The sequence below is a fragment of the Marmota monax genome, unplaced genomic scaffold (genome assembly GCF_021218885.2).
Source record: "Marmota monax isolate L192 unplaced genomic scaffold, Marmota_monax_Labrador192_F-V1.1 WCK01_AAM20220418_F8-fsc00256, whole genome shotgun sequence".
Taxonomy (NCBI): domain Eukaryota; kingdom Metazoa; phylum Chordata; class Mammalia; order Rodentia; family Sciuridae; genus Marmota; species Marmota monax.
In genome coordinates, this window is record NW_026692286.1 from 1,633,436 (window position 1) to 1,658,477 (window position 25,042).

At 34.7% G+C, this 25,042-nt stretch overlaps 1 protein-coding gene and 1 non-coding gene across 2 annotated transcripts in view; one reads left to right on the forward strand and one right to left on the reverse strand.

Annotated features, from left to right (window-relative positions):
* Positions 1-25,042, forward strand: part of Ppm1l (protein phosphatase, Mg2+/Mn2+ dependent 1L) — a 317,871-nt gene that overhangs the window by 129,882 nt on the left and 162,947 nt on the right. The gene's annotated exons all lie outside the window — the stretch shown is intronic.
* On the reverse strand, positions 18,144-18,277 carry LOC124090113 (small nucleolar RNA SNORA70). The gene has a single exon (XR_006850957.1). It is a non-coding gene; the product is annotated as a small nucleolar RNA SNORA70 (small nucleolar RNA).

Here is a 25,042-nt window from a genome sequence, read left to right on the forward strand (position 1 = left end):
TTTGTAATTGAGCATCATAATCAATTTTGAAGTGTGAATCTAATGATTTTAGCATTCTAGATTCTTGTGATATTTTACTTCACTTCAGGAGAATTTATTAACTTTTTTTTTGCTAAATTACATCACTTCAACTTTTTTTCTCCTATTCCTTTTATTAAGTTGTGTTGGGGAATCAAAGGATTTTCCCCCCAAAAGTTTGTAATTGATTACCATCACATCATTGATTAAAAACAAGGGTTAGTTGTAACCTGGGACTTTACTGTGATACAGTTTGACTGAATTTTCGCAGGAAAAGCTCCTGACTGGTCCTTACAAGATCTGACTGAGTTCTTGAAGTGCCACTGCACTGTTTTAATTTGGGCTATTCCTAACCCCTCTAAACAGTTTTCTGATAGATACAATGGGAGTAATACTTGCCCATTCTGTGTCTTAGAATGTGATGCTCACGGCAACTCTGGGAAATTTATAAAAGAGAACTTTGTTTTGTTTGCAACCCTTGATCCTTTGGATATGTTTTTTCATTAGGGAATTTAAGATCCTAACACTGCAGTATCTGTTAGTGAAGAAGATGATGATGAAAATGTTTTAAAAACAGAAAAGTGAAGTTAAAGTAGTCTGACATTGTTAGCAGGAACCCCTCAAAAGTTTTTAAATTGGTGCCTTGGGACCAAGAAACTGCTTCATTCTATTTGCTGTCCTTTGTTATCTTTCAAAATCTTACCTTTCCCTAAAGACTCCTTACAAAGGATGCTTGTTAAAGCTTCTCTGATTTCCCCCTTTCCTCTGACATTAGGTTGAATTTTGTTTTCTTCTTCTTCTTCTTCTCCTTCTCCTTCTCCGTCTTCTCCCCTGCTTCTCCTTCTCCTTCTCTTTCTCTTTCTCTTTCTTCTCTCCTGCTTCTCCTCCTCCTCCTTCTTCTCCTTCGTCCTCCTCTTCTCATCCTGTCCTCCTCCTCCTCCTCTTCTCATTCTCTCCTCCTCCTCTTCTTCTCTTTCTTCCTCCTCTCCTCCTCCTGTTTCTCCTCTCCTCCTCCTGTTCCTCCTCTCCTCCTCATCTTCCTCCTCTCCTCCTCTTCATCTTCCTCCTCTTCCTCCTCTCCTCTTCCTCTTCCTTCTCTCCTCCTCCTCCTTCTCCTTCTTACTTTTTTTTTTTTTTTACTTAGTCCAGAACTAGAATTAAAGCAACTGTAGGAACTGCTCTCATGACATGAAACATTTAGAAGAAGGCTCTGTACATTATACTTAGCAATATTTATTAAATTGATTATTGATTTGGGGGGAAAATACATTTTTCAGTATTGTCTCTGAATTCCTTTCTTATGATTTTACTTGGACTTATTTATTTAGAGTTTAAGTAATAGTGTGTGTGTGGGGGAACTCTTTAACTTCAAATGCCTTTCAGTACATGCTCTTTTATCTATCTGCATTTGAGAAATTGAAAAAAGTGGTATTTTAGAGAATTATGATTTATTGTATGAATTAAACCAGCTGTGCATCTTTTTTGAAAAACTTACTTAAAAAATCTTATTTTCCAATTTACATTGTTCTTTCTTCTCTAAATTGTCATAATTAAGTATCAAAGTTAATTAGTAAGTCTTGAACAAGTAACCCCCCAATTATTGATTTTTTTTTTTTTTTTTGTGGTACTGGGGATTGAACGCAGGGCCTTGTTCATGTGAGTCAAGCACTCTACCAACTGAGCTATATCCTGAGTCCTGTAATGATTTTTCTTTTTTAAAGAGGAAGTGTATTTCTATTTACTCATAGCAAACCAAGTTTAAGGATAAAAATATGTTGTCTTAAAGACTGATGATGTGTTCCAGATGGTAACCAGGGCTCTCCTACCTGCTTTAAAAAATAAATACAGAAGTCATGTGAGCAATGATGCCTTATATTTCGTTTTTCATTACTAGAGTGTTTTAAGATGATAAAAATCATTCTTGAAATATTATGGTCAAAAAGAAAAGATATTTATTATTTGGAAGACTTATACTTCTGAGAGCTTTTCCTAATATTATGATGGAAATTTTGACTGGATCACAACTTAAGTTGACATTAATGGGAATCACTTCATTATGATCTTATGTAACCTTATAATAAGAAGGTCATCTGGAAATTTTAGATAATCAGATGGTTCTGTAACCAAGTAAAAATAGTGCCTTATTTTTTTATGTGTTTTAATCTTTGAGTACTCACACTAATTGTAGATTTCGAGTGTGCCCTTCTTTGGACTGTTAACATCTTTTATAGCTATAATGATTACCTCTGTAGTCAAGTGAATGACTGACATTTCTATTATTATGACAGTACAACTGAAGTCTCTGACAAGGTGGTCCCCCTTTGCTTTTCTGAGTCTTCTACCATGACCCTTTCCCTGCACCTCTATAACAGAGGTGGTTCATATAAGCTGGTCCATGTCCTTAAATCTAAGATAAAGGATTATGAAATGGAGCAAAGAGATCAAGAAAGCTCAGTGCCAGTGGTGGCTCTGACAGCTAATCAGCTTTAAGATTTTGTGCACATGACTTCTCATATTTCATTTTTCTGATTTGTGATATTGGATTAGGTGGTGATCTCGAAGATATCTTTTACTCTAAGATTCTGTAATTCATGAAAATTCATGGCACTATGATAATTAGATAGACTGACAGCTGGATGCAGGGAAATGGCAGAGCTAAAAGCTACATTCTACACTATCCCTGGTGAACATTTATGTTTGCATATTTTAATAATAATATTCTCTATGTTCTATCTCCCACCAACCAGTCACTTATTGGAATTCTTTTATCTTCAGATTTTACTAGTATGTAATTTAATAAAATCCATTAGTACTAACAAGATGGAGTAACAGTGATATTTTAGTATATAGGATATACCTTTAATATCATTCATAGTATTCAAGAAACCAAATGAAAAATTTTTAGCTTTGACTTGTAAGAAAGAAAAAAAAATCACTCATCTTTATTTAATGGAGAAAAAGACCTCCAGTAAAGAATAATATGCCAGAATTGTGATTCACTTCACACCTGCTTCATATTTAGTATGCAGAACCTCATATGTTCTCAAGCATAAAAAATGCAGGGTGACATATTAAATGAAGGGTCATTCTGAAAAATAAAGTAGACAAAATGGCTTACTCTCAAAAGATAGTTGTGAAGTAAAAACCAAAATAATAGTTTATTCATAGCTAATATTTGGCCGTATTTCTCAAGTCTAGAAAAGTCAGAGGGAAATCCAATAAATGTCAACATTGTTTGTCATTTGGGGAGACTCATGACATCTGAAGAATTTAATCTCTATTAATGAGACATGAGACCTGTTTAGGGTTCTCTTAGAGATTGCTCTGGTGTCAAATTTTAATGATCTAACATCATGAAAAGGATTTCTAACCAATTATCTATCGAGACAATATCATGTGATTTTTTTTTTTTTTAAATAGAGGCCTCAATTATTCTGACCTCTGGTAAACTGGTCACATATTGGGCCTTCTTTGCTTACCAAGTTGATAACTTGCTCTCAGTTGGGGTTCTTCCAGCAATCAAGTCAGTCCATGTGAGATTCTTACCGTAAAGCTCTAATCCAATTCATCAAACATTGATTAAAACCTGTAATGGTGGTAAGGTAGGAGTGATGATAGTAGCTTCCATGTATATGAGCATTTTTTTTAAGAGAGAGAGAGAGAGAGAGAGAGAAAGAGAATTTTTTAGTTTTCAGTGGACTCAACATCTTTATTTTATTTTTATGTGGTGCTGAGGATCAAACCCAGCGCCCCGTGCATGCCAGGTGAGTGCGTTACCACTTGAGCCACATCCCCAGCCCATATATGAGCATTTTTTATGTTCCCAGTTGTGTCTGTGTTTCCAGTTTCTAATTCTACACCAGCTTTTCAGATGTGGAGAGGAGATTCAGAGACTTTATATAACTTGCTATATTGCTAAGTAACTGGCTAGAATCAGGATTTGATCTGTTATACTCCAAAATTCATGGTTTTCTCCTCTTTGGATAGCTCTTAGGTCTTTCTTTTGCTTATCTAACTCCTCACTGTTCATAATAGCCTCCTTCTACCTAGCATCAGCTATATTCAAGATACTCTGCTATGTGTTTTATTATATAAACCTACTTAATAGATGATACTAGCCCCACTTATAAATGAGAAATGATGGCTAGAGGTTAAGAAGTATGTCTGAGATTACACAGCTAGAAATTGGCAGAGATAGGATTCAAATATAAATCCGACTTTCCAAACCAAGCTTTTACTACTAGAGAACAATGGCTTTGAGCAGCAGTGTACCCTGAGTTAGTACAAAGGTGCTAAAGCATAAATCCTATTTTCTAGTAGCTGGAAGTCCACTGGTTTAGATAGACAGAACTCAAGTGTCTGTAAAGCCAAAAAGAATCATGCAAATGAGAAATAATTTTAAAGGGTGCTGGGAAATATAGGGAAGATGAATGCCTAGTAGAAGATACAGAATGCTTTTTGCCAACATGGAAATATTTAATGAATTATCCTTCAAAATACAAAGGATGAAAGGAAATATTTCAAACTGAGGAACTAGTTTCCCCTTAAGTATAGTGTTTTTGTTAATAATTGCAAATAGTTTGTAACTTTAGCTTTAATTTTTTCATTGGCTTGTGTCTTATTTAATAGTTACCAGAATCTCAAATTTATTAGATCTATTGTTTATTGTTACTTTTTATTTGTGTGTCTTTGGGATGGAAAAAAAAAATACCTGAACCATTTTTAGTTTCTGAATTTATTAATGATTTATATATGGCCTATTAATTTTGCTGGATATAAGATTCTTGATTGGCATCCATTTTCTTTCAGAGTTTGGTATATGTTTTTACAGGATCTTCTAGCTTTGAGGGTCTGGGTTGAGAAATCTGCTGAGATTCAAATTGGTGTCCCCCTGTATGTACTCTGAAACTTTTCTCTTGCAGCTTTTAAAATTCTATCATTCCACATGCTAAGCATTTTCATTATTAATGTGCCTTGGTATGGATCTGTTGTAGTCTTGCACATTTGGTGTCCTGTAAGCCTCTTGAATTTGATTTTTCAATTCTTCATGTTTGGGAAATTTTCTGATATTATTTCATTTAAGAGATTGTGCATTCCTTTTGTTTTTATCTCTGTGCCTTCCTCTATCCCCACAATTCTTAGATTTGGTCTTTTCATGTTATCCCATAATTCTTGAACCTTCTGTTTGTGGTTTCTTACCATTTTCATTGTGTGGTCAATTTTATTTTCAATATTATATATTTTGTCTTCATTGCCTGAGGTTCTGTCTTCCAAGTGACCTATTCTGATGGTAATGATTCCTATTTGAATTTTTTATTTGGCTTATTGTTTCCTTCATTTCAAGAATTTTTGTTTGATTTTTTTCAGGGTCTTTATATTTCTTTCTTGAAGTTATCTTTTGTTACCTGTATTTGCTCTCTTATCTCTTTGTTGAAGTGATCAATTGTTGCCTGTAATTACTATCATATTATTCTGTGCTTTGCACATCATTTTAATTATGTATGTTCTGAATTCCTTCTCTGACATTTCATCTACTGTGCTGTCAATGGATTCTATTATTGTAGAATCTTGGTTTGTTTGGGGTATATTTTCTTCCCTTGTTTTTTTCATGTTCTTCATGTGTTTTCCCCTCTAGTGGTACAGATCCAAGGTATTACAATTTATACCCTATAGTGTCCCTTGTAGTGTCCCTGCAGGTTACCAATACCTTGGCTCTAGTGTAATCATGCCTGCAGGAACCTTGGTGATGGTCTCCCCAGTCCTGGCTGTTGTCTCTAGATGGAAGCAGGTCTCCCCAGTCCTGGCTGTTGTCTCTAGATGGAAGCAGGCTGGGACAGCCATGTGTTGGTATATGGTGGGACGCAGTGAGGTTGGTCTTTATATGTGGCCTATTAAATGATCAATTTTTAGAAATATTCCACAGATATTTGAAATGAATATTAAAATGTAGGTGAATTTTCTAAAGAGTTGAAACTTGTTTAATAATTAGATTATTCTAATCCTCATGTGTTTTTTCTTTGAAGAGCTAACAAATTCTAGGTAAGAATCTCCCACTGATTTTGGTTTATAAGATTTTTCCATATTTTTTAGTTTTTACTTCATGTAATTAATACAGTATATAAGTTTGTGATTATTATGTTTTCTTGGATTATACCTGTTATCAATATAAAAGATCCATCTTTGCTTCACTTGACTTTTTTGCTTTAAATTTACTGATATGAGCATTGCCTTAGCTAATTATGCTTATATATAGATACATTTTTGTCCATCCTTTTCTGTGTCATTTTGCCATAGTTATCTTTATCCAATCAGATAGTCTTAAGATGTTTAACTAATTACATTTATTTATTTATTTATTTATTTGGTACCAAGGATTGAAACCGGAGTGCTTAACCAACTGACCCACTTCCCCAGCCTTATTTATTTATTTTTGTATTTTACTTAGAGACAAGGTCTCAATGAGTTACTTAGTGCCTCGTTTTTTGCTGAGGCTGACTTTGAACTCTTGATCTTCCTGCCTCAGCTCCCAAGCTGCTGGGATTACAGGCATGCACCACCACACTTGGCTATATGTTTTCTTTCTTTAAAAGCTGTTTTCTTAAAAAAACAAAACCAAAAACCATTATCTTAACAATTCTGTGAAAATTTATAGCCACAGTATAATAATTTCACATGTGTTTAACTTTGAAATTTGAGGGGTTCATTCAAATTCATTGCTTACTACCATTTATTTATTGCCTGCTTTAATACTCATTTCTTGCATTTTTAAAATTTGGATTAATATCTCATTTTATTGGGGTATTTCCTGATGCATCACCAGTGATTTTCACACTATTATATCTATGAGTTCTTTGTCTTCTTGCCTAAGCTCTCTGTAGTAATTGACAAATGATTACTTTCTCTTGTTTTCATTTGACTTCTAAGAATCTGATTTCTTTTGGTTCTTTTAGCTCATGGGACACTATTTTGATAGTTTTTGTCTCCCCAGTTTCTTTATGTTTCTGTGTCACAGGACTTTATTTTCCAACTCAGTTCTCTTCTATTTACTCTCATCCCTTAGGTGATCTTATTCAGGTTCATGACTTTAATTGCCATCTATATAAAAATTCAAAGTTTATGTCTTTTGCTCAGACATCTCCTATGATACATAGCTATCTCATTGTATATTTGATATTGCCATTTTCACAGTCTCTAAACTGGTCCCTTACCAAGACCTAAACTTTCCTAAGTATTATTCATCTTAATAAGAGCAAACTTTAGTATTTAATTTCTTCATGCCAAAAGCTTCAGTTCATCAGGCAAAATAAAATCTTGGAGTTGTCAAATTCGTTAGAAAATCTTGTAGATTCTACCTTCTAAAATAGATCCAGAATTAGACTACTTCTTATACTTCCCTAGTTACTACCCAAGGTATCACCTGTTGCTATTATCATATAGTCTCACAGCTGGTTTCTCTCCTGCCATATTTGGCCCTTAACAGCTCATTATTCAATCCAGAAGCCGGTCAGCATTCATTCACTAAGTAAAAGTCAGTTGCGTCTAGTCCTCACTGTAAGTTATCTTGTTCACCCACTTTTCTTTAGTTCCTTTGGGTTCCTTGTTCTTCCTTCACAGCAGGTGTTTATTTCAAGACCTTTGCTCTATATCAGGCTTTCTCCTTGATATGGCTCTCTCCCTCACTTCCTTCGCTTCTCTGTTCATAGGTCACCTTATCTACATTGTTTGAACTTGCCTCACATGTTAAAGTTTCTCAATATATTTGTTGATGTCTGTGCATAGTTATTGTATCTGGGTATAATATTTTATGTCCTAATCCTTTTTAAGTTAAAACTTAGATTAGAACAATTATTAAAAATCCTGGGAGTAACTATCCATTTTACCTTATACAGTGGAGAAATCTCTTCTGGGCTTGTTTTGAGTGGCAAGGAACTTTTCATTAATCCATTATAGCATATGTTAATCTCATTTGTTCATTTCTTCCAAAAATATGTAAAATTTAAGATTTAGTTACAGTTTCTTGATTTTTTTCAATGCTGTATTTCTCTTTATAATTATTTATTATATATTATAATTTTATCATTTCTGTAGGTTTTTAAAAAGGTTTAGAGGTAAATATGTAGGCTCAATACTTAATCTTTAAAACAAAAATACACGTGTTTGCATTTAACTGTTCACATCCATATCTATCCATTTGAAAAATTATTTCTATGTGTGTTTGTATGTCCTAATTTATTAAGCCTAATGATAATGCTTAGTGGTGCATATGAATTTACAGAACCTCTTGAACTGATTTCACAGCCCTGGAATTTGGAACCACTGTTAAGAAATATATAGCAGTAACACAGTTGTTAGGAATGGTTGGTACTTTAATAAAAGGTAGAGTAAGTTCATTTTCACCTACAGGCACTCAAGTCTTCTTGTTTTACGTTTGAAACTTTGGCTGCTTCTTTTGAAAATTATCCCTGTCTCAGAAAATTTAGAGTAAGAAGCACAAGTACAGGAGAGGAAAAGGAAAGTTTTCTGCAGGAAAAGTTTTAAAATAACATTTTCCTCCAATTTCTACAAGGTTGCAGAGAAATAGTTGATGGGAGATCTTGAAAGTCACTGCTGTAGCATAGAGGTGAGCTGTGCTTATTTATGGCACCAATTTCATTTTCCCATTTTTGTTATTATTGTCAAACTAAGGCCAGTGTTCTCTAATGACCAGATTTCTAGAATGGTAACTGAATTCAATATAAATAAGTAGAAAATAATAGTATTTGAATTATAGAAAAAGTAGTTTACATATTAATGTGTCAGTTTAAGCAACAAACTCTATCTAGCCCAGAACTGTATTTGTATGTAAAATATTTAATTAGGTTTTACTTACCTCCTTCACAAGAATTAAAAGAAAGAGGTTTACTTTTTAAACAATCTTAAAATTTATTTTAATTAGTTATACATTATAGTAGAGTACATTCATGCATTTTGATATATCATACACAGATGGGAAATAATTTATTATTTATCTGAGTCTACATGTTGTAGAATCAAATTGGTCATGTAGTCATATATGTACATAAGGTAATAATGTCTGTTTCATTCTACTATCCTTCCTATACATGCCTCCCCTCTCCTTCTTTCACTCTTCTCTACCTAATCTAAGGTAGCTCTATTCTTCCCTAGTGCCCTCCCCACCCACCTCATTGTGAATTAGTATCCTCATATCAGAGAAAACATTTGGCCTTTGGTTTTTTGGGATTGGCTTATTTCATTTAGCATGGTATTCTCCAACTTCATCCATTTACCGGCAATTGTCATAATTTCATTCTTCTTTAAAGCTGAGTAATAGTTCACTGGGGGGAAAATATACACACACACACACACAGACACAGACAGACACACACCACCTTTTCTCTTTTTTCATCATAGTAAATAGAAATAGTTTTGTTTGCATCACCTTTTCTTTATCCATTCATTTATTGAAGGATACCTAGGTTGGTTCCATAGTTTAGCTATTATGAATTGGGCTGCTATAAACATTGACATGGCTGCATCACTGTAATAGGCTGATTTTAAGTCCTTTGGGTATAAATCAAGGAGTGGGATAGCTGGGTCAAATGGTTCCATTCCGAATTTTCTGAGGAATCTCCATACTGCTTTCCAAATTTTTTTAAATATGGCATTTTCTATTACTTTGTATTTTTTTTTGGGGGGGGAATGCCAGGGATTGAAATTAGGGGCACTGGACCACTGAGCCACATCCCTGGCCCTATTTTGTATTTTATTTAGAGACAGGGTCTCATTGAGTTGCTTAGTGCTTTGCTTTTGCTGAGGTTGGCTTTGAACTCTAGACCCTCCTGCCTCAGCCTCTGGAGCTGCAGGGATCACAGGCATGTGCCACTGCACTGGGCCTCTATTACTTTAATTACAATATTTATTCAGAAAACATTTATTCAGGCACTGTGCTAGCTATGTGTGTGTATGCAAGGAGAGAGAAGGATAAAGTTGTGAAAGGAGGGGAGGGATAAAGTTGGATAAGAAATGTCACCTGCTCTCCAGAATTTATATTCTAATGAGAGAGACAAGAAGCCAAGAGAAACTATAATATATTAGGAAGTATAGATATATAGATACATGATACTGTTAAAATGTGTATGTATGGCTTAGCTATATATTTATATCTATACCTGTATTTATTTATCTTTATAAAATTCGATCTATTCAACTAAACAACCCTCTGTCCATTCACCCATCCATCCATCCATCCATCCATCCATCCTTCTAATCATTAAGGCCTTGTTTCTATCTTTGCCTCAAGTTGAGGGAAAAGAAAAATTATTTGGGTGACCATACCTTGGATAAGCATTGGTTGATGTCCGCAAGGAAATGAACCTGTGCTGTTTAAAAAAGGTGTTGCTAAGACCCTCTTCAGAAACAATGAATGAATAAAACAATTTTCCTATATGAACCAAGGCTAAAGGTCTGCTCTCCTGTAGGTTTTGTGAATCTACTCTAAATATGTTATTAATAATATTTTTTTGTTGAATTATGGCTCATCCATGTAATAAAATATTATGACCATTAAATAACTCTAAAAGAATATTTGATATTCTTACAACTTATTAGCTAGGGGAAATATGATGGTAAAATGTTACTCAGTATAATCTTTATATGTGTTGAAAAAGACTGAAGGAAAGTACGTCAAAATTTTCACAGTAGCTCTTTTTGAGCAAAGGGATTATAGTTGATTTTGATTGATTTCTTTATATATTTCTGTATTTCTTAAGTTTCCTAGTGTAAATGTGTGTTACTTTATATCAGAAAAAAATATGTGATTGAAAGGCAGTAGTTAAACTTATTTTAATAAAACATATGATTAGGCAAAACACACAAGTTTGGATAAAATCCTGTGAAACCTACCCATGTTTATAAAATGTCTTGGTGTTGAAGTACTGCAACATCAGCATTACTAAATTCAGAAAAGGAAGGATAGGCACCATTGTGTAAGTTTTTGTAAGCTTTTTGAATTGACAGGAATGAATGAGACAGAGGCTGCCTATCAAAACTAATCAGCTTCATTAAGAAAGTCACTGCTTAGAGTTTGTAGGAAAGATGGATAATGAAATGATTCATCTTTCATTTTATGATGAAAGAATCTCTAGGGTATTAAAAATCAGTGTTTTCTAGTGAGTGGAAATAAAGCTAGAGAAGGGGAAAGTGGGCCTTATGTGGATGGGCAAAAATGTGATTGTTCATTATGTGCTCCAACCTAACCCTCCTGGCTGTGAAGACAGTTGGATAGTGGATGTGGCATACTATTCAGCATTCTAAGATACTGTTTTCAAAGTGTGTTCTCCTGACAAGCTGCACCAGCATTAGCATCACCAGGAAATTTGTTAGAAAGTCAAACTCTACTTGGCAGAGGAAGGACCTCTGTGTTTAATAGATTCTTCAAGTGAAAAATAAAGTGAGTCTTCTATAGATAGGGGTTTAAAAATAACCATCCTCCAGGGGTTTGTGATGCATGCTAAAATTTGAAGAGCTCTATTCCATAGAAAGGGGTTTTTAGCCTTAAGTGTAATATCTGCACTGTTCCTCTCTGTTCTTTGCTGTATTTGAAAGTCTTTCTTGTAATCTTTTTACAGGAGGGAAATATTCCATGTCTTTTTATTCTCTCTGATCCTTGCAACATCTGATGAGGTTGCAAAGAATACTGAGGAATAGAGAACTTAAGTGCATATTCAAGGTAAAATATCTCTGCTGACATGAATACTACACTACTTTTGGAGGTAGTATCAGAAATATAACGAGGTCTTCAAGTTCTAGGTTCAGAATCCTATCTCAGCGACAATATGCACTCAGATTTTCCTGTCATGAAACTAACAAATTGTAAAAATTAATCATGGAAAATTTTTGTAGATTTTTTCTTTTGGCTATTAAAAATCCAATTGATGTGTTTATTGTTTATATTATTATGTATCATTGCTCATTATTCTTAGTTCTAGTACTCTATACTGACAAAATTTTTAGGGGTCTTGCAGTGAGTCTAGGAAACCAAGACCTCCTAGGAGTTACTTTTTAACTGAACTCTCTTTTGCCTTCAAAAAACTAAGGTGAATTAAGATAAGTTGGAGATATTTATGTGATTTTTGTTCTTTAATTTCTTTTGGAATTAGATTTTATTTTTCTAGTAGCTATGGTAAAGTAAAAGTTAACAAAAAAGTGAAGAATGTGGTATTTGAAGACAAAAATGGAAAACAATTGAGATTTAGCACAGTACATTATATAAATTACCAAAATACTGAAATATGAGTCATTTAGAGCAAATAGGTAAGACAGGAGAATGGAAACTCAAGAGTGTTCTAGAAGTTGAAATGAATGAAAGAACTCAGTTAAAGCAGTTTATCAGCCAAATGAATCCATTTTCTTTCAACAAAATGAATATAAGGACAATATTTTCTTAGAGTTAAGAAAACCCCAAGAACAGGCTTCAATAACAACCACTCTAGTATCATTAAGTTAATTTTCTAAATTTGAGGTGATTTTATGTTTTGGGACTGGATTGCTTTTTGAAGAATAGAAACTAATTCAAGAAACATGGTAATTATGTTTTTCTTATCATAATGCTTTCAAATTATTTATTTTTAATTACTCTCTTATATGGCATATAAATTCCAGTCCTTAACCTTTCTCTAGGCAGAATTTTAATACTAGGCTCCCCCTGTCTTTTCTTTCCCTTTACTTTTAAATCTACCTTTTGAATGTTAAAATTTTGATTAGAAGGAAGAATATGATTTTTATAGCAGAATAAAATCTCATATAACCTTCCTTGATTTTTTTTTTCATATAAGAGAATAATCTCAATTGCAAAACAGTTTTTCTATTTTTGTGTAACCATAGTCTATTGTTCTTATGTTGGAAACCTGTCCTACACTGTGAAAGCCCCAAATAGACATGATAAACTGGATAGGATTGGATTTTGAGAATTTTGTGGATTGGCGTAGGGGGTATCAGTTAGATATTTTAGGAATCACTTGCTTCCTTTTTGTTGTTGTTGTTCTGTAGATAAGGCCTGAGGCTTGGTCCTAACCAGACATTTAATGAATTATTATGTATGTAACATCATCCGCAACATTCATTTAGCATACAATGTGTTAGACACTAAATTATGTGATTTATATGTACTATCTAATTTATCTTTATAGCAATCTTATTGCAAAAAGGACATTATTGTCTCCATTTAAAATGGTAAAACAGAAGTTTAGAAGGGTTAGAAAATTGCACATTGTCTCAGAAAATTACAGCTACAGATTTGAACATAGGTCTACTAGATTTCAGAGCCCAACCTTTCAAACATTAGCCACTAAATTTTTGATGGTATTAGGAAAATAAAAAAGATTTCAAAACATGATGTAGTGGGAAATTGAGACATAATCTAGACTGAAAATTAGAGACATTACTATCTAGAATAATGTGCTTACATTTTAAAAATTTATTTTAAAAATTTGTTTATTTGTGGCACTAGGAATCAAATCCAGGGCTTTGAGCATGCAAGGCAAAAACTCTACCAGTGAGCCACATTCCCAGCTCATGCTTATAGTTTTAAAAAGAGAAAGCTGAATCCTAGAGAAGTTAAGAAGTAAGCTCATATTCACATTACTAATGTAGGGTAGAGCTCATCTCTTAGAGCCAATTTCCTTGACTTTGAAAGCAAAGCTGTTTCCATTCTCCTGTCTTTCCTAGTAGGTATTTTATAATACCAGTGTGGAAGTGAAACGTGGTAAGGATGTGACTATGGCCTAGACCTCAGTGTGTGACTGTAACTAGATTTTTCCCCCACCGTGTTCAACTGCAGCAGTTAGTTATCATATATACATTATATTATGGGAGTGCAGTGGGAGAGAGGTAGGGAGGAATGGGGAGGTGGTGAAGAATATCTGATGATTTGAGCGATTCCCTATGCTATTCCTGGAATGAGCCTGAGGTATGAGATGTGAACCTGCTGTTCCATAGACATCTCAGTTACCATGTGCCTGCCTCTCATGGGAGCCTTTTGCCATCCTGGAAGTGATTTTGGTGTTGAAAAACATGTGATTTTACACAATATGATCCAACTTTTTCATTTGATTTACAGAAGAAGAAATATAAAATAAAGATCTATTCTAGTGCTGGAAGAAAGACTGGTTGAGTTGGATTCACTGAGAGATGTTACAGTCTTTGTTACAGTCTTCCTGAGAGATATTAAGGGTAATTTTGACTTATGTCATTTGCTAATCTAACCTCATATAAAGTTGTTACACTGAATTTCTTTTTGCATTTTCCCTGTCAGTTGTAATATATGACAGTGTCTCTCAGAATGAGTGTTCTTCCTATTGTGGATCTACTTTGAAACCATGTTCTAATTATGAAGAGCATGTTCTGCCATTTGATCATTCTCAATCTCATTATACTTCAAATTGAATCCTGTTCACCTTGGAGCATTGCATTCTTATAGGTTCCTGATTCATTGATAAAGTTGGAAAATTGACTTTCCAATCACTTATTTTAATTAGTTTTTAGGTAACATTCCCCCCATACTCGATGTTAACTTGAATACCAGTAACTTCTAGGACTATTTTTTTAATAGTCATACTCAAAGTCATAGCCATAATATATTTATAACTTCTATTCATTGTATGTCCTCTATTTTAAACAATTATATGACAAATGATTTCCAAGAGACTCGTTCAGTTCCTTTTAGTATCCTAAAAGCAAGTCATGAAAACTTACAGAATGAAACCTATATAGATTTTTACATTATCTTTCATTAGTTTTTCCCTTCCTTAGTCCTTATTTTAAAAATTTAGTATAGGTTAATGCTGTTTGCTTTGTGATGGGAAAAACAGAAGTAGAAAAAACATTTCTGAAATCTTTTAAAAATATCACATTTTCTCCCAAGAAAACTCTTTTCTACTTGAATTTTTTAAATTTTAAAATCTTAGTCCTTTATTAGTCAGTTTTAGTCTCTCATTTCTTTTTGAAGAAAGACCATGTATGCTAATATTTTAAATTTTTATATCCTTCTCTTGGTACTCTTCTGTTAGTTTCTGTAGATTGTAATTATACAGGAATATAAATATTTTAAAATAGAACTGGATGAGATGTCTGGCTCAGTATATATATATATATATATATATATATATATATATATATATTATTTACTATTGCTGTATAACTATCCTAAATATTATCAAATTAAGGCAACAACCATTTATTTTCTCACAGTTTGGGTGGATTAGGAATCTGGGTGCAACTTACTTGGGTTTTCTTGGCTCAGGATCTCTCATGAGCCTGGTGGCTTAGCTGAAGGCCCATCTGAAGACTTGAGTGGTGGGGGAGCTACTTCCGAGCCCACTCATATGATTGTTAGCAGAATTCAATTCCTTGCAGACTGTTTTACTAAGGGTCTTAATTGCTAACTGACTGTTGGCAGGTGGGCTTTCTCAGTTCCTTGCCATATGACCCTCAATAGGACAGCTTCTAACATGGCAGTTGAGGTTGAAACTGCAGAGCAAGCAAGAGACCAAGTACCTAAGAAGGAAGTCATGGTTGTTTTGTAACTACAGAGTCATCACTGCAATCATGTTCCAATCATTAGTCCAAGCTTGAAGGGGCAAAGAGAGGGAATCATTACTAGAAATCATAAGAACTGAGAGTAGGAGAGAGGGATGTTCAATGGGAGCAGGAACATAGTCACTGCTTGTATCCAGGCAGGGAGGAATCCAAGGAAATAAGTGTCCCAACTGCTCTCCTTCTTTCCTATAATCTGTTGCCTCCCATTGGCTAGACCCAGTGAGAAGCTAGGAGGCAAGAGAATCTGACGCAGGTCAGCCTCTTAGTACAGAGCACAGAAAAGAATGATTCTGGAGGGATAATCAAATAATATTTAATAAAGAATGAAGTCTTTTTTAATTTCTTTATATTGTCTGTTTGAATGTGAATCTATTTGAACGTACTCACTCTTGTTATGGTTTGGATCTTAAGTTCCTCAGGGTTCTCATGTTGAAGACTCTAGCTGATAGTGCTTTTGGGAGATGGTGAAACCTTCAGGAGGCAGGACTTAATGGAAGGAAGTTATATAATTGGGGGCATCTCTTGAAAGGGATACTGGGATCCTGGCCCCTTCCTTTCTCTCTCTTTCACGTCCCAGATGGCATGAGGTTAAGTAGCTTTGCTTCCCCATGTGTTCCCCACCATGATGTTCTGCATTTCCACAGGTTCAAAAACAACAGAGCCAATTGACCATTGACTTAAACTTCTGAAACTATAAGTCAAAATAGACCTTTTCTCTTTCACATTGTAAATTTTGAATTTTTGATAGTCTTTCTGCTTGAATGACTCCATAATGGTTACCATCAGTTCTTCAAGAAATGTGGCTGCAGGTTTTTTTTTTTTTTTAAGTAGCATATTATGTTTATATTTCATTCTATTTAATGATTAAAACTATGGTGTAAAAGTTGCTTTTACTGAGGATAGTTGACCTCAAAGTGATCTACAGAGAAGGAATATAGATTCTAGTTAGGTTTGGAATGATATGAAATGGATGCAGTGTTGTTCACTTAAACAAATAATATTTGTTGAATAGCAGTTTATCTGTTTTCTTAAGCTCTGTTTTATAAATACTCATAAACTGAGAGAAAAAAGTTTGCTTAAGAGAGGGTTAGACTGTATGTAATCTGCTTATCACAGTTCTTTTTTTTAAAAAAATACATCTTACATTTAGAAACAAATAATCATGGAGCACTGGAGCAAAGAGAACTAATTTATTCACTAGATATTTTTGGCGGCCTGTCTACTTAATGTGAATGTACAGAGATAAATAGTGTAGGCATATGATGATTATCAAGACAGAGTCCTTGCTCTGAAGCAGCTCCCCAAATAGGGTAGTTAATGCTTAAACATATTCTCTTAGTAATATAGGCAACAATACAGGAATGTAAATAATGATATCAAAGGGGCTAGTATTTGAGCTGGAACTTGAGTATTGTATACAATATTATGGTTAAGGGCGAGAGAATTCATTTCTGGCTCAGGGAATGACATAAACAAGGCACAGCTGAATAAAAATACAAACATGAACTCAGGGAGAAGAATTGTTAAAAACAGAACCTTGGTGAACTCTGCATACATAAGCAATGGCAAGAGTAATGTGTGCTTAAAAAGATGTGATAGAAGATTAGACTAGTAAGAGAGTGGGTTGTGAAGTCCAGATTTCTTTGCTAAGAGATTTACATTTTCTACATACTATAAATAGTTTTAAAGGGAAGATAAATAATGGTAAATTAAGGGATCAGCTAGATATATAAAAGAATGTTGCAGAGAAGTTGTCGGCAATAATGTGGGATAGATGTGGGGGACTTTGCATGAGGACGAGATAGGTTGTCCTGAAGGCATGGCACTGGAGTGAAATGGAGATACAAAGATGAGATATTATAGGTGCTGATAACAGATATAGCAAGTTGGGAGTCTTCTTCATTTTTATTTGGTGTAATTGGCATAAGGAGATGCCATTAACTATGAAGCAATAGGAAAGGAAGATATGATCCTGGGAAAAAGTTAAAAAGTTCATTTTAGACTTGCAGAGTTTAAGGTATTAGAGCACTGAATGGTCTTATGTAGATGTCCATTTAGACACACTAGTCTGGAGACCAGGAATTTTCTGTGTTTAGGACAGAAATCTGGGAACGTCAACCTGATAATAATTTCTTTTTTTCTGAAGACAGGAAGCACTATTTATTTGTGGATCTGATTAAGGAAGCAGGCAGCACAATGGAAGCCATCATGAGTGTAGGGTCCACCACTTGTCCCGGGGACCATGATGAGGAATATTTTGACCCCACAGCCATCTGGGATGGGCTGCTTCTCAGCTACCATTCATTCTCATTAAACTTGGTGAAGCCTCTCTTCTTTGAGATGTGAATTTTCTGGAGGCCCAGGTGCTTAAACTGGTATCCTTGTTCTTCATCTTTGTGCAGATAGATGTGATGACTTGGCCAAAGTAGGCACTGCCCACCATGCCCTGGGGCTTTCTAAAGGCACCCCACATACTGCTTGATGTCATAATTGGGAACCACAAGATTAGAGACATGAACATCCACGGAAAGGGCCATCTCCAAGGAGCCTTAAGGCAGCCCATACAAGCCACAGGCTGTGTACACTACCAAGGAGGCTGCTGTTTGCAGCTGTTGTACACTGAGCCAAAGGTAATTTTAAAAGCCATGAGAATAAATGAGCCCTCCCCCTCTGGAGGGAGATCAGTGAAAAGATGGCCAAAGAGAACTGTGTAAGGAGAGGTTGGACAAAAGGCGATAAAGAAGTCTGAGAAGGAGGGAAATCAGGGTTGTCATAGAAGCCAAAGGAAGGAGAAGTTTTGTTTTTAATTTTTTATTAGTTCTTTTTAGTTATACATGACCGTAAAGTTTATTTTGATAAAATTATACATGCAAGGAATATATCTTATTCTAATTATGGCCCTGGTCTTGTGGATGTACCCAATGGTAGGTTTCACTGTGGTGTGTTCTATATGTACACACAGGAAAATATGTCAGATTCTTTCCATTGTCTTTTCTATTTATATCCCCCCTCCTTTCCCTTCATTCCTCTTTGTCTAATCCTTTAAAATTCTACTTATCACCACCCCCTTATTGTGGGTTAGCTTCCACATATCAGAGAGAACATTTGACCTTTGGTTTTATGGGATTGACATTTCACTTAGCATATTAGTCTCCAGATCCATCCATTTACTGGCAAATGTCATAAAGTCTTCTTGATGGCTGAGTAATATTCTATTGTGTATCTATACCACAATTTCTTTATTCATTCATCTGTTGGTGGGCATCTAGGTTGGCTCCATAGCTTAGTTATTGTGAATCATATACCTATAAAAATTGATGTAGCTGTGTCACTGCAGTATGCTGATTTTAAATTCTTTGGATATATACAGAGGAGTGGGATAACTGGGTCAAATTCCATTCCTAGTTCTTTTAGTATCTCCATACTGCTTTCCAGAGTGGTTGCGCTAATTTGCAGTCCCACCAGTGAATGAAAAGACCTTTTCCCCACATTTGTGCCAATATCTGTTGTTACTTGTATTCTTGATGATTGTCATTCTAATTGGTATAAGTTAAAATCTCAGTGAATTTTAATTTGCATTTCTCTAGTTGCTAGAGATGTTGAACATTCTTTTATATATTTGTTCATACTTATTCTTTTGAGAAGTGTCTGTTTAGTTCCTTTGCACATTTATCCATTTATTATTGGGGTTTTGTTGTTTTTGTTGTTAAGCTTTTTTAAAAAATATCTTTATTTATTTTACTTATTTATTTTTTATGTGGTGCTAAGGATCGAACACAGTACCTCATAAGAGCGAGGCAAGCGCTCTACCCCTGAGCTATAAACCCAGTCCCTGTTGTTAAGCTTTTTGCTTGAGTTCTTTTTATACCTGGAAATTAATTCCTGATGTGTGGGTGACAAAGATTTTCTCCCATTCTTCAGGCTGTCTCTTCACACTTTTGATTTTTTTCCTTTGTTGTGAAGAAGTTTTTTAGTTTGATACCATTCCATTTATTGATTTTTTGTTTTACTTCTTGTGCTTTAGGAGTCTTATTGAGGGAGTTGTTTCCTAAGCCAACGTGTTAGAGTATTGGGCCTACATTTTCATCTAGTAGGTGCAGGGTTTCTGGTATAATATCTAGGTCCCTGATCCACTTTGAGTTGAGTTTTGTGCAAGGTGAGAGATAGAGACTAAATTTCATTCTATTATGTATAGATTTCCAGGTTTCCCAGCACCATTTGTTGAAGAGGAACTTTTCTCCATTGTATGTTTTTGATGCTTTTGTCTAGCATGAGATAACTGTATTTATGTGGGTTTGTCTCCGTGTCTTATATTCTATTCCATTGGTCTTCATGCCTGTTTTGGTGCCAATGCCATGCTGTTTTTGTTACTATAGCTCTGTAGTATAATTTAAGGTCTGGTATTTTGATGCTTCCTGCTTCCTTCTTTCACTAAGGATTGCTTTGGCTATTATTTGTCTCTTATTTTTTCCATATGGATTCCATGATTGCTTTTTAAAATTTATATGAAGAATGTCATTGGATTTTTAATAGAGATTGCATTAAATTCATATAGCATTTTTGGTAGTACGTCCATTTTGACTATATTAATTCTGCCTATCCTAGAACATGGGAGATCTTTCTGTCTTCTAAGATCTTCAATTTTTTTCTTAAGTGTTCTGTAGTTTTCATTGTAGAGGTCTTTCACCTCTTTTTGGTAAATTGATTCCCAAGTATTTTATTGTTTTTTTTTTTTTTTTTGAGACTATTGTGAATAGGATAGTTTTTCTAATTTCTCTTTCAGTGGATTCATCATTGGTGTATAGTAACACAAATGATTTATGAGTGTTAGTTTTTTATCCTGCTACTTTGCTGAATTCATTTATGAGTTTCAGAAGTTTTCTGGTGGAGTTTTTGGGGTCCTATTAATGTAGGATCATGTTGTCAGCAAACAGAGTTTAAGCTCTTCTTTTTCTAAGGAGAGATTTTAGAAGTCAACAGTTGGACTATATTAAATAATTTAAAAACTATGTTTATAGCAACTTGTATATTTGCCCCTGCCAAGGAGCTCTAAATTCTGCCCTTGTGTACAAACCCCACTGAAGGGAGAGTATTTTAGCATTGCTTTCTATCCTGGGCCTTCACATTGCATGGGTTCTTCAGCATTTACAGGAGTAACTCTAGGTCTCTAAAAATGTGCAGGTGATTCCTGTGGGTGAGGCAATGCTCTGACTTAGTTAATCGTGGGAGAAAGGAAGGCATTATAGCTGAAGAATCAATTTCTTGTCATGATAGATCTTGTCATGTTCTGTCAAGTCTTGTCAGGAGTAGTGTCATGTTCTGTCAAATCTTGTCAAGAGTAGTACCTCTTTCTCTTTTAAGTCACAAATGAAAGAAGAGCCTGGCTGAAGAGTTAATAAATGGATGGCCTCAAATTTAAAAGCTTCTGCACAGCATAGGAAACAATTAGGAATGAGAGAGAACCTACAGAATGGGAGAAAATTTTGCTAGCTACTCTTCTAACAGGGTATTAATATCTAGAATATATGAAGAACTCAAAAAATTAACACCAACAAATCAAATAACCCAATTATTAAATGGGCAAATGTGTTAAACAGACACTTCTCAAAAGAAGAAATACAAATGGCCAACAAATATATGAAAAAATGTTCAACATCATTAACAATTAGAGAAATCCAAGCAAAACTACATTGAGATTTCATCTCATACTAGTAAGAATGGCAGTCACCAAGAATACAAATAATAAATACTGGAAAGGATGTGGAGATAAAGGAACACTTTTACATGGTTGGATGGATTGTAAATTAGTCTAACTACAGTGGAAATCTGTATGGAGGTTCCTCAAAAGACTAGGCATGGAACCACCATATGACCTAGCTATACTACTCCTTGGTATTTATCCTAAAGAATTGAAGTCATCAAAACAATAGTGATACCTACATCATGTTTATAACAACACAATTCACAATAGCCAAACTATGGAACCAGCCTAGGAGTCTACCAATGGATGAGTGGATAAAGAAAATAGATATGTATATACAAAGAAGTTTTATTCAGCCATAAAGAAAAATGAAATTATGTCATGTGTAGGAAAATGGATGGAACTACAAACTATTATGTTAAATGAATAAGCAAGCTTATTATCAAGGGCCTATGTTTTTTCTCATTTATGGAAACCAGAGAGGAAAAAAGAAAATAAAGTTGTGGGAGAGATCTCATGAAAATCAGAGGGAGATTATTAGAGGAAAGGAACCAGAGGTGACAAGTGAAGAAGGAGGGGAAACTGCTATGGAGTAATACTATGTGCATGTACAAATATGTAACAACAGATCCCATCATTATGTACAGCTATAATGCACCAATAAAAATATGGAGAGAGAGAGAGAGAGACAGACACTAGTTGTTTTGTTAAAACATTGACTACGTAGGAAGAAGAATAATGTTCATCATTGTTGATTCTCAATTTTGAAATATATTCAAAACTTGAAACTTAATCTTGAGTTTAATTCTATGGCATTTCTTTTCTTTAAAAAAAAAACTCAGTGATTTCCTAAATCTTATGCATTTATTTTGTGTATATATTTTTACAAGCTTTTTAATAATTACACGTGCATTCTTATGAAGTGTTTCTTCAGTTTTTGTGGTGTTTTTCAGAGAAATTGAAATAACTTTTTAAGTGTGGCATCTAGTTGGTAGGCAGCAGGTTACCAAAATGATTGCACTGTAGTAAGCCATTTCTTTTGGAACTCAAAACATTTAAGCTGAGGGAAATCTGAACTTATCCTATGAACTCCTTCAATGTTGTGGTTTTTAAAAATACCCTGGTTGAAGATTAAAGAGCATGACCAAAAAGGTTATCATCCAGTCACCTATAATGTAGAAGGAATTAGCTCTCATGTGTGAGGATTTGAATATGAGGGACATGTGTAGCTTCAGGGACAACTGGGATTTGTGTTGGTATTCTCCTTCCACAGCTGTCCTGTTTTGATACTAATAGCCTCATCTTTTGCATCTAGATGTGGCAGAATATAAGAAAGAGTCTTGACTGAAGATTAATGTTACTGAGAGGGTTCTTGGAAGGAGTAAATGTCACTGTCAGATTGGTAAGATTTAGGGTGAGTTTGTGTTATTGGCTGTGGTGGAGAGTTTGAGGAGTGGCTAGGCAGGACCCCAAATGTCAATGATAGTCATCTAGCACTCTTGGTTTCTGCAGAGTTCTGCAGGACAGATTTTCTTACCAAATGCATATTCTTCATTGTGCTGGACTCTGCTAAAAGCCCTCTGTGGAAGCCCTAAATATAATGAGCTGTTCTTAACTGCTTGTGAGTGGGTATTCCTTTGTCCTCTGATCTAAGACTTAGACTAAAAGAAGTCTCCTTGAGCCCCTTTCACTAGGTCCAAACTTTCTAATTTTTATTGTATTAATTGTCTTGTATTCCTGATGTGCCTATGCTATGAGAAAAAACAAACCCCACTGGTGGAGAGTACATTAGCATTGCTTTCCAGCCTAGGCAGTCTCATCACCCATGGGATGAGACATTTCCAAGGAGGACTAATAACTTCCTTTGCCTCCAGTGGAGGAACACAAAGAGTATGTAGAGTGAACCTCAGAACTTTAACCCTTCCACTTTCTGCAATGTTGACCATTTTGCAAGGATCCCATAGTACTACCAATTCTTCTGTTTTGTTGTAAGAGGTATTTTGAGCCCCTGAGAGTAATTGGTATCCCTGCATTCAAGAGAGGAAACAGAGAAATTGGTATAAAATTCTCAATTTACGAGATTAATCTGTGTTAAGTCAGGAGCAGTGTTGAAAAGGGACAGTTGGGATTTAAAAGGCTTGGGAAAACCTAAATAATGATGGTAATGGTTAGATTTTAGTAAGGCTAGAAACGAACCCTGAAAGCTGAATGGGATTTAGAGATCATCTGGGGTGTTCAGTCTATAAACCCCCTCCAGGGCCCAGGCCAAATCTTTCTCTCAGATTTTCCTAATTTAATGTTTCAGACAAATTATTATTCAGGGTGGGATCTATCTGTCATTCTTGAGCAAATCATAGTTCCCTACCTCTTACAGGTTAAGATATAAGACTTTATGTGTTTATAAAGGGCTTCCATTTATATTATCACAATTAGCTCTGCCCACTAATATAACAGAGAAAGAAATTAATGTACTCTTTGAGAAAAGCCTCTCTGTCCAGGGTACTCTTTCTATAAGCACAGAGCTGTCTTCTGTTATAAGGATTCTGTATTGTGAGAGCTAACCTTTAAAAGTAAGGATAAAAATACCAAGAGACAGCTGTCTGAGGGATTCTGAAGATATTCCCTGCCCTCAACTAAGGCCTGAAATCCCACCAATCCAGCAATTCATTTCTCTGAGTCTCCCAGGGCCTTCTAATAGAATGTAAATACCCATGCCAGAGAGTTAGTTGCTCCTACAGGAGTGTGTCATATAGAAATTGCTGAAGATGTGATAATGTAAAGCAGATTGGTTAATGGGTTTAAATACTCATACATTTGAGAAATAGTTATTAAAAATTGTAAAGTTTGGGAAACTGTTGTAGTTACTGTGAGGGATAAAATGCTGAATAATAAATGTATAATAGAAAATATAGATTAAAATATTCCTTTTGTCATTTTTAAGTTTAATAATCTGAAATGAATTTGAGTGATGATGCTTGCCTACATATCTTTTTTTTTTTTAAAGACAGCTGCCAGTTGAATACCAGTTTCCACTTATTTTTTTTTCCTGGCAATCCCTTGGAAAAACATATGTTTCTAACTTCAGTTACTGCTTTTTCCTCCATATGCTTCTTGTTCTGTTTCTTGGGTTGAATATGTGCATGATTAAGACCATGGAGCTTATTGCTAGAGTCAGGTTTTCCTAATAGGAGTGAAAAGAGAACCTGACCACTACCAATTTTAAAGTGATTTTTCAATGCTTGCCTCTCAGCTATTTTTTGTGCCATCTTTGTGCATTATTGCAAGCTAACTCCCCTGGGGAAGAACACAGGCATAAAGACTTGGAGAACAGGTGCTAAGGATGAGAAAGATTAGGATTCTCGAATACTTTTAATGCCATTTGTTTCTGGTCTTCCACAACTTAATATATCATCAGCTCTCATTGACTTAGAGTCTCACACGATAGTATAATATTTAGTGACACTGAGTAAGCCTTTTGAAAATGAAGTAATGGGACAAATTTGGTTTCATATTGCTTAAAGGCATTAAAAGCGTTAAAGAAATCTCCCAATCTACTATCATTATAAATGGCCCGTTCTAGTTTGTTGTATAGATTCATCTAAACTGACAATGTTATTATGTAACATTTAGAGTGACAGGTCAGTGAAAGTGTTTCCACTTTTAGAAATTGTTGACCTTTCTAGATCTTGCATTTTTTTTAACTTTATTTACCTTTAATATAACAAATCA